Genomic DNA, 13,517 nt, shown 5'->3' with positions numbered 1-13,517 from the left:
AGAAAGAGAAAAACAAATACTGTATGCTAACACATATATATGGAATCTAAAACAAAAAACAAAGCTTCTAACAAACCTAAGTTCAGGACAGGAATAAAGACGCAGACATAGAGAATGGACTTGAGGACATGGGGAGGGGGAAGGGTAAACTGGGACGAAGTGAGAGAGTGGCATGGACATATATACACTACCAAATGTAAAATAGATAGCTAGTGGGAAGCAGCTGCATGGCACAGGGAGATCAGCTCGGTGCTTTGCGACCACCTAGTGGGGTGGGATAGGGAGGGTGGGAGGAAGACGCAAGAGGGAGGGGATATGGTGATATATGTATATGTATAGCTGATTCACTTTGTTATACAGCAGAAGTTAACACAACATTGTAAAGCAATTATACTCCAGTAAAATGTTAAGAAGAAAAATAAATATACAAATGGACAATAAACACGTGAATAGATATGTCTGTCATCTATTATGAATAATGAGTAATTATTTAAAACTATTGTAAATATCACTACACATCTATTAAAATATGTTAATTGATTAATTAACTAATAAAATTTAATTAAAAGCCATTAACAATACTAAATGCTTTTGAGGATGCACAGCAATGAAAAGTTTCATACATGACTGATGGGAATGCAAAATGATACTGTTACTTGGGAAAACAGCTTGCAGTTTCTTATAATGCTAAATATATACTTACCATATGATTCAGCAATCCCATTCCTAGATATTTATCCAAGAAATATAGAAACTTATGTTCACTCAAAATCTGTACAGTATGTTTATAGCAGTTTAATTTATAACTGCCAAAAGCTGGAAAGAATCCAGAAGTCCTTTAACTGGTGAGTGATAAACTCTGTTACATCTATTAAAAGGAATATTACTCAGCAAATTTTTAAAAAGGGCTATTGATACACAAAAACAGGAGTGAATCTCAAATGCATCATGCTAGGTTTAAAAAAACATACTCAAGAGGCTGCACAGGGGCTTCCCTGGTGGCGCAGTGGTTGAGAATCGGCCTGCCAATGCAGGGGACACGGGTTCGAGCCCTGGTCTGGGAAGATCCCACATGCCGCGGAGCAACTAGGCCCGTGAGCCACAGCTACTGAGCCTGCGCGTCTGGAGCTTGTGCTCCGCAACAAGAGAGGCCGCGATTGTGAGAGGCCCGCGCACCATGATGAAGAGTGGCCCCCGCTCGCCGCAACTAGAGAAAGCCCCCGCACAGAAACCAACTCGCACAGAAGACCCAACACAGCCAAAAGTAAATAAATAAATTTTTTTTTTTAAAAAGAGGCTGCACACTGTACAATGCCAAATATATGATATTGTAGGAAAGACAGAGCCGTAGGGGTAGAGAACAAATCAGTGGTTGCAGGTTTGGAGACTGGAGAGTGCTTGATTACAAAGGGATAGCATGAGAAACCTTTTTTTAGGTGATGAAACTGTTATGTTTCTTGATTGTGATGGTGGTGATTATACAACTTTATGCATGTTTCACAACACATAGAACTGTACACCAAGAAGTGTAAATTTTGCTGTATGTAAAATCAAAAAATTACAATAAAAATAAATTTTAAAATAAAACCTTGTTAGATCCCATCTCCAAGTATTTTTTATTATGCCTGGGTGCTTGTTTCTAGCAATAATTGTTATAAGGGGAGAACAGACTTCTGTGGACAATCAGTAGTGTCCACCATAGAAAGTTTAATTCTGCATGGAATTATTCGCTAGTGAAAAACCTTTTTGTACAGACCCCTAAAAAGAAATGATGACAGGATTAAAAATTTGCAGACAGTAGAACTGAACAATTGCTGCAATTCTCTCATCCATATAGAAACTCAGTAAAGCCATTGCAGGCTGTTCAATAAACTATTAAGAGATGAAGAAACTAAGCCAAAGGAAATGAAAAGTACAAGGCAGGGTAAACGGAGAATACAGTGTAAAAAGGGAGAAGAGGTAGAGTTGGAAAGGGAAGACAGATAAGTGGGGAAAATAAAATGGAATAGGGAGTGTATGAGATCTTTATATCTTTCTTATGCAGAATACATTTCCCATAATGTAGATACAAAAGCAAAAACATCAATTGGGTTCAAAGTGTTACCGATTTTTGGCTTTGAATTAAGCTTCTCACACACTAAAAGAAATTGCTAAAAGTCTTCTTCTTTATAAAAATATTGTCAATTATTCTGCCTTAGAGTTGGTGTATAAAATATCACTGTGTTTCTGAGAAAATGAAATTGTCTTACTGTTCTCTTGTGAGTATCTCTGTTGCCGGTTCTCATATTCTTTAAGCATAGGGAAACTGCTTTCTCCATAGATGTTAAGTTGAAAACAACATTAAAATCAACTTATAAGACTGCCAAAGTTATCGATAAACTATGTGGTGTTTTAACATTTACAGTAGTGCAATGTGGCATGGCATAAGGAAATAACCTCTTTCCTTAAAATAAAACACCAAGCCCTTACAAAACAATCAAATTGTATTCATTCATTAAAATGCCAATGAAAATATATACAGAGAGACTGCCAAGAGCGCTATAAATTAAAGCTAAGAGAAGAAATATATCAAATTCTGAGAAATTCTACTAAATACATTGTCTATCAGGATGAATTATTAAACGTCTTGAACCTTGGACCCAAACACGTCAGAACCTTCTTCCTGGCATTTCCAATGAGCACACTTAGAATGGACATCTTAGGTTTTTGGCCTTGCCAGCCTCTAATTCCCCTTCTTCTGGTCCTAGCACAGTGAGAGCCGAACATTCTTTAATATCTGTCCATGTAACTGCAGTGAAGCTGACTCTCCCAGTTTCAGGATTAGGCTTGTGAAGTAAGCATGGGCAATAGGAAGTCTGAGGCTCCCCTTACTATGGGGATTGGTTCAAGATTGGGCACCTGACCCAGCCCGGGCCAACCGGAGCCAACAAGACTGTATTTTAGGACTTTTAAAAAAATTGTTGGGAAAGTGAAGCTCTTTTTCTACTGAAGTGGAACTAGTAGAGTACACATCTTAAGATATTGGTATCCATCTTACTACCAAGTGGAGAGGGTTGAGAGAGAAGCCAACACAGAGAAAGCAGAGATTCCAGATGTATAGTATGTGGAAACTGAGGCCCTAACGGTATCACGTATGGCTCTGGATCTATTTCTGTAGCTCTACCTTTGAACCTTTCAGTTGTTGAGAGAATAAATGTACTATGTTTATTAGACCATTTGAATTAAGGATCTGCCAAGTCTCATGGAAAGCACCTAGGCTAATAAAGTTTATAAACTAGTTTTTCTCTCCATTTATCATTCAAATTCCTGAAAAAACAAACAAACAAAAACCAACCAGTAAAACCAGCAGGAAGAGTGAAGGGCCAGTAGATAGGGCAGCTAATTGCAAAAGTGAGTAGGGAAAGAGACAAGAAGAGTACGGAGAGCCTCTGCCCCTCACCTCCAATCAGCAATATCAAGTTGAGAGAAGATTTTTAAAAAGCTTCTACTTGGATCTGATTCTCCCTTCAGCAGCCTACATTGGATTATGACATATGTATATCAGTAGTCTTCAACCAAGGAGATTTTATTCTCCAGGTGACACTGGGCGATGTCTGGATGGAGACATTTTTGGCTGTGATAATTGAGAGAAGGGGGCTACTAACACCTAGTGGTGGAGGCCAGGAACAGAGATGCTGCTAAATATTCTACAGTGCACAAGACCACCTTCCACAATAAAAAATTATCCAGTCCAAAAATCAAGAGTTCCAAGTTTGGAAAACTCTCATCTATATCTATCAACATCTACATCCTTATCTGTATCTATTTTTAGATCGAGTACTTGTTTGGGTTTCTGGTGGCTTTTGTAGCTTTGGATGTTTGGGGTTTTCTGATAAGCATCGCTTGTTCTGGATAAGAGACCACAGGATCCATTAGCAGACTTTTCAGAGGCCTTAAGAAAGATGTTTTCAGTAATGTTGACCACTGGCAGTCAGTTTCTGACTCGAGCGGCAGAGCCCTGATTTATATAGCCACATAAATTCTGAAGAGGAACAGATCCTGTGGCTGGGAATGGAAACTCCCACAGTTCTGAAGACTGCACAGCTGGCCTCCACTAGGGAAGTAATAATATTCCTGTGGCACTTCTTAAAAATAATAGCAAAAGGGAGAAAAAAGAGAAACTAGCTTTAGGGGTGAAATACCAGCATATTTTCAAATACTTGGAAAATGGGTACGTCTTTACCAGGAATGATAGTAAGTTAGCAAATTCAGTTTACTCTTACATGGATCTTCAGACTCAGGTAACACTGTTCATCTCTGAGAGGCACTGAAAGTACAAAACTTAGGTTCACCCTGATAAGTGGACAGATGATTTATATATGAAATAAATCAGAGAAAAATCTTCATTTTTTTAAACTGAGAAAGTCTAAATAAATAAAACTTATACTCTAACAAAAGAGTTAGAGTATGGGGGAGGGAGTTAAAGCTGAAAAATTCTCTAGTTTGTATGTAGCAAATCCTCTCTGTAAGAGTAAAAAGATAAAGCTACATTTTGAGCCACGATATTGATATTTAAAAACTGGTTTGGGTATGAAAACAAAGAAAAAAATTTGTAATCATTGTGTTGTTTTAAGTGCATTTTTAAAAGACTAAAAGATTTAAGAAAATTTGCTGTGTTAGACTTACGAAAACATTACAATTACAATCTATGTTTAAGTATTTGGAAAATTTAATTGACTACATAAATAAGTTTCTATTTTTGGTTGTAAAAAGAGTTTGTGAATATTTGGAAAATTTTGTGTTAAAGATTAAAAACATTAAATGACATACAAATAAAAGTGGAGTTTCCTCTACATACACGAAAAGCCCTCCCGAAAACTGCTCACTTCCCAAATTATCACTTGGTATCTGTCTGCCCTTACTTTAGGTCTCTCTGATTATAATGTCATAAGAAGAGAAAACCCACTGAGAGAAAGCACCTGTCAGGAAAGATTAAATTACCCCATTATAAAATCCCTCCTCCAAATCATAACAGTATGTTTAAGAGTCCATGTTTGAGAACCAGACTTCATGGATTCAACTCCTGTGGCTCAGCCATTTAACAGCGGTGTCACCTTGGACAAATTATTTAACTTATTCAACCATTTGCTGACTCAGTTTATTCATTTGTAAATGGGAATAACAATAGAAGCTACCCTATAGGGTTGCTATGAGGATAGAATGAGATAACATTTTTAAGGACTGGGCATAATACATGAAAGATGGATAGCATTATTATATTACTCAAAACACTGTAACCTTTCTCCCTGTCTCCTAGAATTGGCAGGGGTTTGTTGTTGCTGTTGTTGTTTGATTATTTTTACATTTGAGACCCAATCCCAAAAATCAGAAGGGAAACTGGCCAAAAAATTTTCAAAATACTTATTTAACTTCACCAAACTGTAAAAGAAACATACTGTTACTTTTAGTAAAATGTTCTAATAGTGCATTTCACAAATACAAAAAAATGTACAGGGTTGAAAATAGAACATAAGATATATCAATGAGTTCTGTTTAATAATTGACTGGATCAGAATGAGATAAAATTTAGAATGAAAGGAGACATATGGACGTTCACAGTGATGGTGACAAAGATGTGGGGATGGTTCTCATTTGTTGGATGCTTACTGTACACCACACCCTCTTTTGGATATTTGTTCACTCATGTTCACTCAACTGGTCCTCAGAACATCCTTGTAAGTGGGCACTAGTGTGATTTCCATTTTTGTGAATGAAGAAGCTACACACTGAGAAGTTGAGAAGCTTTCCCAGGACAGTGACAGAGACGTCACCAAAAAGGCTGAGACCTGTGGCTCTGAGTGTATAACACATGTTTTTTATTAAAGTACAGTTAATTTACAATGTTGTGTTAGTTTCAAGTATACAGCAAAATGATTCAGTTATACATATATATATTCTTTTTTCAGATTCATTTCCATTATAGTTTATTACAAGTTATTGAATATAGTTCCATGTGCTATACAGGAGGTCCTTGTTGGTTATCTGTTTTATGTATACTAGTGTGTATATGTTAATCCCAAACTCCTAATTTATCTCCTTGCCCCACCTCACTACCCCCTTTGGTAGCCATAGAATATAACATTTTTAAAATTACTTTTATTATAGTAATAATAACTTGCTTATATGAAACAATAAGGTTAATAAAATGCTTTTTATGTTAATAATTGTAGCAGGTAACACAATGCTTACTATACCAAGAGCTGTTCCAAATGCTTTACATATGTTAGCTCTCTTAGCATTCACAACACTAGGAAATGGATTACTGTTATTTAACCCAATTTGTAGATGAGGAAACCCAGGCACAAAGAAAGCTAAGTGACTTCCCAAGGTGTATACATGTCGAGGAGAGGAAAAGGGTCACGTCACACCAGAAATCTGCATCCAAGAGGAATACCGCCTCTTACTATGAAAAAAGTAGTCTTTCTACTTTAAAATGTTAAATGATAAATACATAGTATATATCTGAAAATAATGAAAATGAAAAAAGGCTAATTATGGGGAAAATAGCTTAGTTCAAATGCTGGTTCATAAATTCATACTTTCAACTAACTCCTTTCAAATGTGTACTAATATTGTTCTCCTTACTGACAATCCTGGCCTGAGTCACTAAGATTTATACAACCAAATTAGATTCAAAGAAAAATCTGTTGCTTAAAGGCAGAGCCTTAGAAATATTTCTCTATTTGAACTAGATATTAAATAGATCCCTGAAACTTTCATTGCCAACGTGTACAGAACATCATTTCCTTTTAATACTTTGTTTTTACATTATCTGGGCCAAGCAAAATAGTATATTATCTGGATTAAATGACTTTGAGACATTTATAAGCTTCATCATTTGCAGGGAGATCCATCTTACTAAATTAAAAAATGATACCGAGACACTAAAGTGTTAAAATTTTCTACTATTTTACTCTTTTATTATTTCAAATATTTCTATTTTATTGCTTTTCTATTTCAGGTATAAATCTGGTTATGTAAGGATGGTCTTCGTAAACTATAACAGAAACCATCTGAATGAACTTATTTACAAAACAAAAACAGACTCAGACTTTGAAAACAAATTTATGGTTACCAAAGGGGAAAGGTGGGGGGGGGGGACTAATTAGGAGTTTGGGATTAACATATACACACTACTATATATAAAATAGGTAATCAACAAGGATGTACCATATAGCACAGGGAACTCTACTCAATATTCTGTAATAACCTATATAGGAAAAGAATCTGAAAAAGAATGGCTATATGTATATGTGTAACTGAATCCATTTGCTGTATACCTGAAACTAACACAATATTGTAAATCAACTATACTCCAATATAAAATAAAAATTAAATTAAAAATTAAAAAACAGAAATAATCTGGCATCATACCCAGACCTCACTGACATTTCAAGCAATGAGGAAAAATAATATGGCTTAAGTAGTTTGGCTTGAGGCCACAGCTTCTGTAGCTTCTGAATTGTTTAGCAAAAAAATTGAAGTTTGAATTCTCCTCTCATACATTCTTTCTTAAAAGAAGAGAGGGATATTAAATGAGTGATACTAATCAAAGAAAAAAATATATTTTCAGAGTTAGTCAACATGCGTCAGAAGTTCAGATACCAGGAGTCTGGAAGAAGAAGTGAGAGATGAGAGAGTGATCTTCAAACTGAAAGTTGATGCGTGATACCCAAACTCCAGCAAGACTGTGAGGTTCCCACATCCCTGCACATACAGAGCCTGTACACAGCCATGCTGACAGAACCAATTTAAAAAGAGAGCGTCAGAGAAAAACTGAAGAAACAAAGCAGTGCCCAAGAGTGAGAGAGGTAGATGCAGGCTAGAATGAGTAATTGTGATTAGCCTCATGGAAAAGCAGATCATCTCTCCTGCAGGTAGATGGACAGTAAGACCAGGGGTCTTCCTCATTCACCTAGAAAGACAAAGTGGCCCTTCCTGAAATTGATAGTATGAGGCTTAGAGATGAGATCACTTAAACCTTATGTAATGTTACCCTATCTGCAGACATGTGCTATTTAGACTTGCAAAACAAGAAACTAATAATTACTAGCTCCAAACAAAGAATTTAGGATAGTTAAGCTCCTGGAAATCACATCCTTAGGGGTAGCCCTAAAAAGCCCAGGCAGTGAAAAATGCCCACATTCAAAGGGTCAATGGAAATGAAGAGGTTTTGGATATTCTTGCTGAGGCAAAAATAGAGATCCACAAAAGACCTGGTAACTGGGATTGCAACCATTGAAATGCCTGCATTCTTGAGATAGAATATAGTATACACAGGTGGATTTTTTTCCCCTCAGGTGCAAACACACAGCAGCATAATAACCTCTGGTGACTTGACATTGACAAACCATGGAATGCAAACAACTTACTTGCATGGACCGGCATCCTGATGAGCCCGAAATCAAGGTTTTCTCTTTTTCATTGATGTCTTTCATTCAGTTACCACAGAATTCCCATCTTTGGAGTTTACCAAGTACTAGGTTTGGGGAACGTCATTTTGCTTGGGATAGCTCTTCTCTAGGAACTTGGGATTTTTAAAAAATTTTATGGTGGGGTAAGTGTGGGGGGCTGAAACTGTGATTATCTTGTGTAGCCTGTTATTTAAACATGAGGCATATGTAACTTTCTGAGATCCTGAAAGAACCACACCCATATCCACTAAAGACAGTACCTGCTGAAGATTTTTCAGTGGTTCTCAGCCTTGGCTGGCATTAAAATCAACTCAGAGCTTTTAAAAACTGCCAGTTCCACAGCCCAGTGATTATCAGAGTGTGGTTCCCAGACCACTACCAGAATCATCAACATCACCTGGTAACTGGCTAGAAAAGCAAACCAGGGGGTAGGGTCCAGCAATCTCTGTTTTACCAAGCCTTCCAGGGGATTCTAAGGCACACAAAGGTTTGAGAACCACTGCCCTAGCTCATCTCAAGCAAACGAAATTAGAAATTCTGGAGGAGAAGCCTGAACATCAGATTAAGGACCACTGTATTAAAAAAAACAAAAAACACTAAATCTTCTTAAGCAATTGGAGTGAGATTCACCTGGCTGAGACTAAGCAAAAAAAAAACGACTGGGAAATTTGGGGGTTTAATTTAAGAAATTTGGATTATAATTTCTTTGGACTTTCAAAGATCAAGAAAATTTGATTAGGACTTAATTTTTTTTATTATTTATAACTCACAAAAGCAAAATAATTTGGTTTCAGATTTTAAATCCCTTGGACTTAAGTAATTTGCAACAATTAAAAGAAAAACCTGTTAAGATGAAAGTTCTCAAGCGTACACAAAAGCACAGATAATAGTATAACTGACCTGCATATTCCTCAGATTAAACAATTATCAACATTTTAAAAAATATTCTTTTCAACTGATCTTTCTTTTCTTCTTTCTTTCCTTCCTCTTTGTTTTGGTTTGGTTTGGTTTGGTTTGGCCAAACCAGACATTTTGTTTTGTTTTGGTTTGTCCAGGGGGTGGGGGGGATGGAGTTGGTGCTATAGTATTTCTGAGAAAATCCCTGGTATTATTTTATTTAAGATCACAGGTATTTCCATAGGTGTCACTAAAAAATAGGAGCATTGTCTTACATAACCACAATCCTATTTTCTTTTGTAACAGAATTAATAATAATTCTTTGGTATTATCTAATACCTTGTTTGTAATAATATTTCCTCAATTTTCTTAAAAATATCTTTTGCAGATTCATTTGAAACAGGAACAAAACAAGGTCCACACATGGCATTTGATGGTTACATTACATTTCTTAGGTCTCTGTTAGTTTAGAACAGTCACCCCTCCCTTTTATATTCATGTCATTGACTTATGGATGAAATAAGATGGTTCTTCTGTAGAATGCCCCCCTTCTGAATGTGCCTAATTGCTTCCCCCTGGTGCCATTTAACTTTTCCCCTATTCCTCTCCTCCCATTAAACCGGAAGTTAGATTGATAACCCTAGTTACAGTCAGGTTCAAGCTTTTTTGCAAGAATACTTCATATTTTGGGCTGTGTACAATACTTCATAAAGTCTGCTTGTTTAGCTGTGTTGCTGTTAAGACTAACAAGTAAATTCAAGAGTGGCTGTCTGATCCTTCTATTATAATCATCAACATTCCTCTTGATGTTTTGACATCTATTAATGATTACTGTTTGAATCAGTTATTACTTTAGAAGTCATAAAATGGTGCATTTATTATGCTATCACCCTTCCTATGTTTTCATCTGGAATTCTTCTATAAAACCAACTACTTTTGTTACCGAGTCCAAACTCGTACTGCTCACTGCACAACAGGCCAATAAATCGAGAGACGAGTTGTTGGGGCAAGGAATAGCGACTTTATTTGGAAAGCCAGCAGACTGAGAAGATGATGGACTAGTGTCCCAAATACCCATCTTACCCAAGTTAGAATTCAGGCGTCTTTTATTCTAAAGAGGGAGTGGGTGTGGCTGGTTGCTGCAAACTTTTTGGCGCTGTTCTTGCAGCTGTCCATGTAGGTCTGGTCACAATGTTCCTGTAAACCTCCAACAAGATAATTGTTATTTTCTGTTCTGCAACTTTTTATCACTATATGAATGGGAACGCGTTTACATTTAAATGTCAGAGTCTTGAGAATGGGCTATCATGTATATTTCAGGCTATAGGCAACATTGTTTTGCAGAAGGTGCAGAGCCAGCATGACTAAGCGCAGGCAGCAGAGCTCAAAGAGATAAAGGAATAGATACAACATGAGTCACGTTTGTTTTTCTCTGTTACACTCTCATCAACTAAGGCTCTTTAGTTAGCTTGAAATGGTGCACAGAACAAGATGAATAAATGCTTAACTCTTTCTCTCTTTGATAACATTTATCAAAAAGTTTAAGGAACATATCTTTCTACTCAGCAATTATGCCTCTAGAAATTTTTTCTACACATATACAAATCTGGAAAGAAATATGTACAAATATTTTTGATATGGCATTTTTTTGTAATAGAAAAAATAAAATTCTGAAAATAACCCAAACGTTTCTCAATAAGAGATTGCTTAAATGGATTATGATGTATTTTTGCAAAAGAATAGTATGCAGCCATTAATAAGTGTGCTTCTCTTAGAAAACTAAGGAAAGGAACTTCCTTAATTTAACAGAATCTGCCTACTGCAAGGCCACAGCAATCATATAATTTCATGAAGAAACTTTAGATACATTTTGTTTAAAATTGTGACTAAGACACCATCTACTATCCCATCTATTCGTTAAAATGGTATTAGAAGTCCTGGCCAACATAATGAGACAAGAAAAAGAAATAGTAGGTATAAGAATTGGAAGGAAAGAGACAAAATAACCAATATTGATACAGAGAATCTTATTAGAATAAGGAAGCCAGTTTGCTCAATACAAGGTCAACAAATAAGAATCAACAACATTCCTCTACAGCAGCAATAAACAACTAGAAAATGTACAAGGAAATATGATACACTAAACAATAACAATAAAACTATAAGATGTCTAGCAAAGAATAAATCTAACAAAGAATATATAGAATTACATGAAGAACAACTTTAAACTCTATTAAAGACTTAGAAAAGGAACAAAATAAATGAAGATATAACCAAGTTCGTCTTGAAAAACATGAGATTGCAAAGATATTTTTCCTTACACACAAGCACATAAAGAAAAATAATCCATAAATTCCTCGTGGTCCCAAACAAAATCCAGGTGGACTATGAGAAAATATGACAAACGGATTCTCAAATTTAAGTGAAGGAATAAACGTTTAAGGATAACTGACACAATTTTGAAAAAAGGAGGGTAAAATTATAACTGACATATTTAGTTGCCTACACAGCAACCATTTCCCCATTCTTACTTATTAGCAGAGCTCCAACTGTGTTCACCTCCTTCTATGTGACTGAAGGAATGCCCCATTCTCATGTCATTCCTAGGGTACATTGTAAATGGTCTTAGGCAATCACTGTGGTCCCACTCTCTTTGCTTAGATGTGGACATTTGGTGTGATCTGGCCAATGATGTATGAGGGGGAACCTACTACAGGCCTTGGGTGAAAAGTTTCTTCACTCTTTTTTTTTTAACTGAAGTACAGGTAATTTCTTCACTCTTAAAGAGACAAGAAAAGACAGTCCCTCTTCTAATTCTCTGCTTTGCTATATCAGAATACGTTTCCAGCTACTACTACTGCCATTGTGTAACCTGGAGGGGAAAGCCAACTTGCCAATGATAGCTGAGTAAAGCCTTAGAGATTTCTTATCTCAGGATTTCTGGTTTGCGTAACATAATAAATATCCCTCATTGTATAAAAATGGGGTAATATTATACGTATTAATTCAGAAAGATCATGAAACATATTTTAAGTAGGGAAATAATCCAAAATAGTACGTAGAGTATGATTCTGTTTGTAGAAAACAAAACACATATGTATTATTTACACTGTAATATGCATAGAAAATTTATCCAAGGAAACAAAAGAACCTATTATCGATATTTACCTCTTTTGCATAATATCAGGCTTTTGCTTTATAATACTTTTCTAATGTTTGAATGTTTTTTATCATGAGCATGTATTATTTCTGAAAAAAAAATGAGATGGAAAGAAGAAAATGGTGATTTGTCAGGTCAGGGAAGAGATAAAAGGAATAGAGCACAGAGCAATGGAAAGAGCTATGAATAAAGAACAAGAAAACAAAGGTACTACCAAATAACAATAAAGTCTGATGTCAACATCTGGATGATGACATAGGTTGGGCTGGGCTCATACTGCTGCTAAGTTTCAGTTTCAGTTTCCGTTATAGTCAAATTCTAGCTGTTGCCCCATGTTCCAGGAAAATGAATGGAGAAGAATAAATTCCAGGTGGCAAGGGCTCTTCATATATCTGCTCTCAGCTGGCTGAGGAAGACCTTATGTTCAAAACCTTGGCTCATCTCATGGAATACCCACCTGCCTTGTCTGCCAAGCAATGGATTTTGTGCTAAAAGAGGCAAGTTTCACAAGTCATTAATTATACCAGATGGTGGTGGAAGACTTAATAGACAACATAAATCTTCTGGGGAAACAAACATCAACCAATCACTTCAGGAAATAGCATCCATTCATACATCAGTACAGACAGTCACTAGTTTTGCCACAGCAGGTATCTATCATGGAAGTTGGTTAGATCATCATAAATTACGTCATCCAGAAATACAGGTAGGAAATTCCTATCTTCGTAAAACATCAAATCCCAGAATGATCAATTCTAGGAGAAAAAAATATATGTATTATGCCTCTATATTTGAACAGAAATATAACTCAGTGTGATAGAGTCATAGTGCAGCCTGCATGGAACCCTGTGGAAACAGAAAATTGATAAAGAACATACTTGTTACAGTGGCAGGGACCTTGAATCTGTGACAAGGGTTGCTCTTTTGAGTAGAAAATGGTGGTAATGTACCAGCATTGAGGTCAAAGTTCTGTGTTCAATCCCTGGTGGGCCAATTTTCAGTCTACA

The sequence above is a fragment of the Eubalaena glacialis genome, chromosome 11 (genome assembly GCF_028564815.1).
Source record: "Eubalaena glacialis isolate mEubGla1 chromosome 11, mEubGla1.1.hap2.+ XY, whole genome shotgun sequence".
In the NCBI taxonomy this organism is placed as follows: domain Eukaryota; kingdom Metazoa; phylum Chordata; class Mammalia; order Artiodactyla; family Balaenidae; genus Eubalaena; species Eubalaena glacialis.
Note: the sequence above shows the minus strand (reverse complement) of the source record.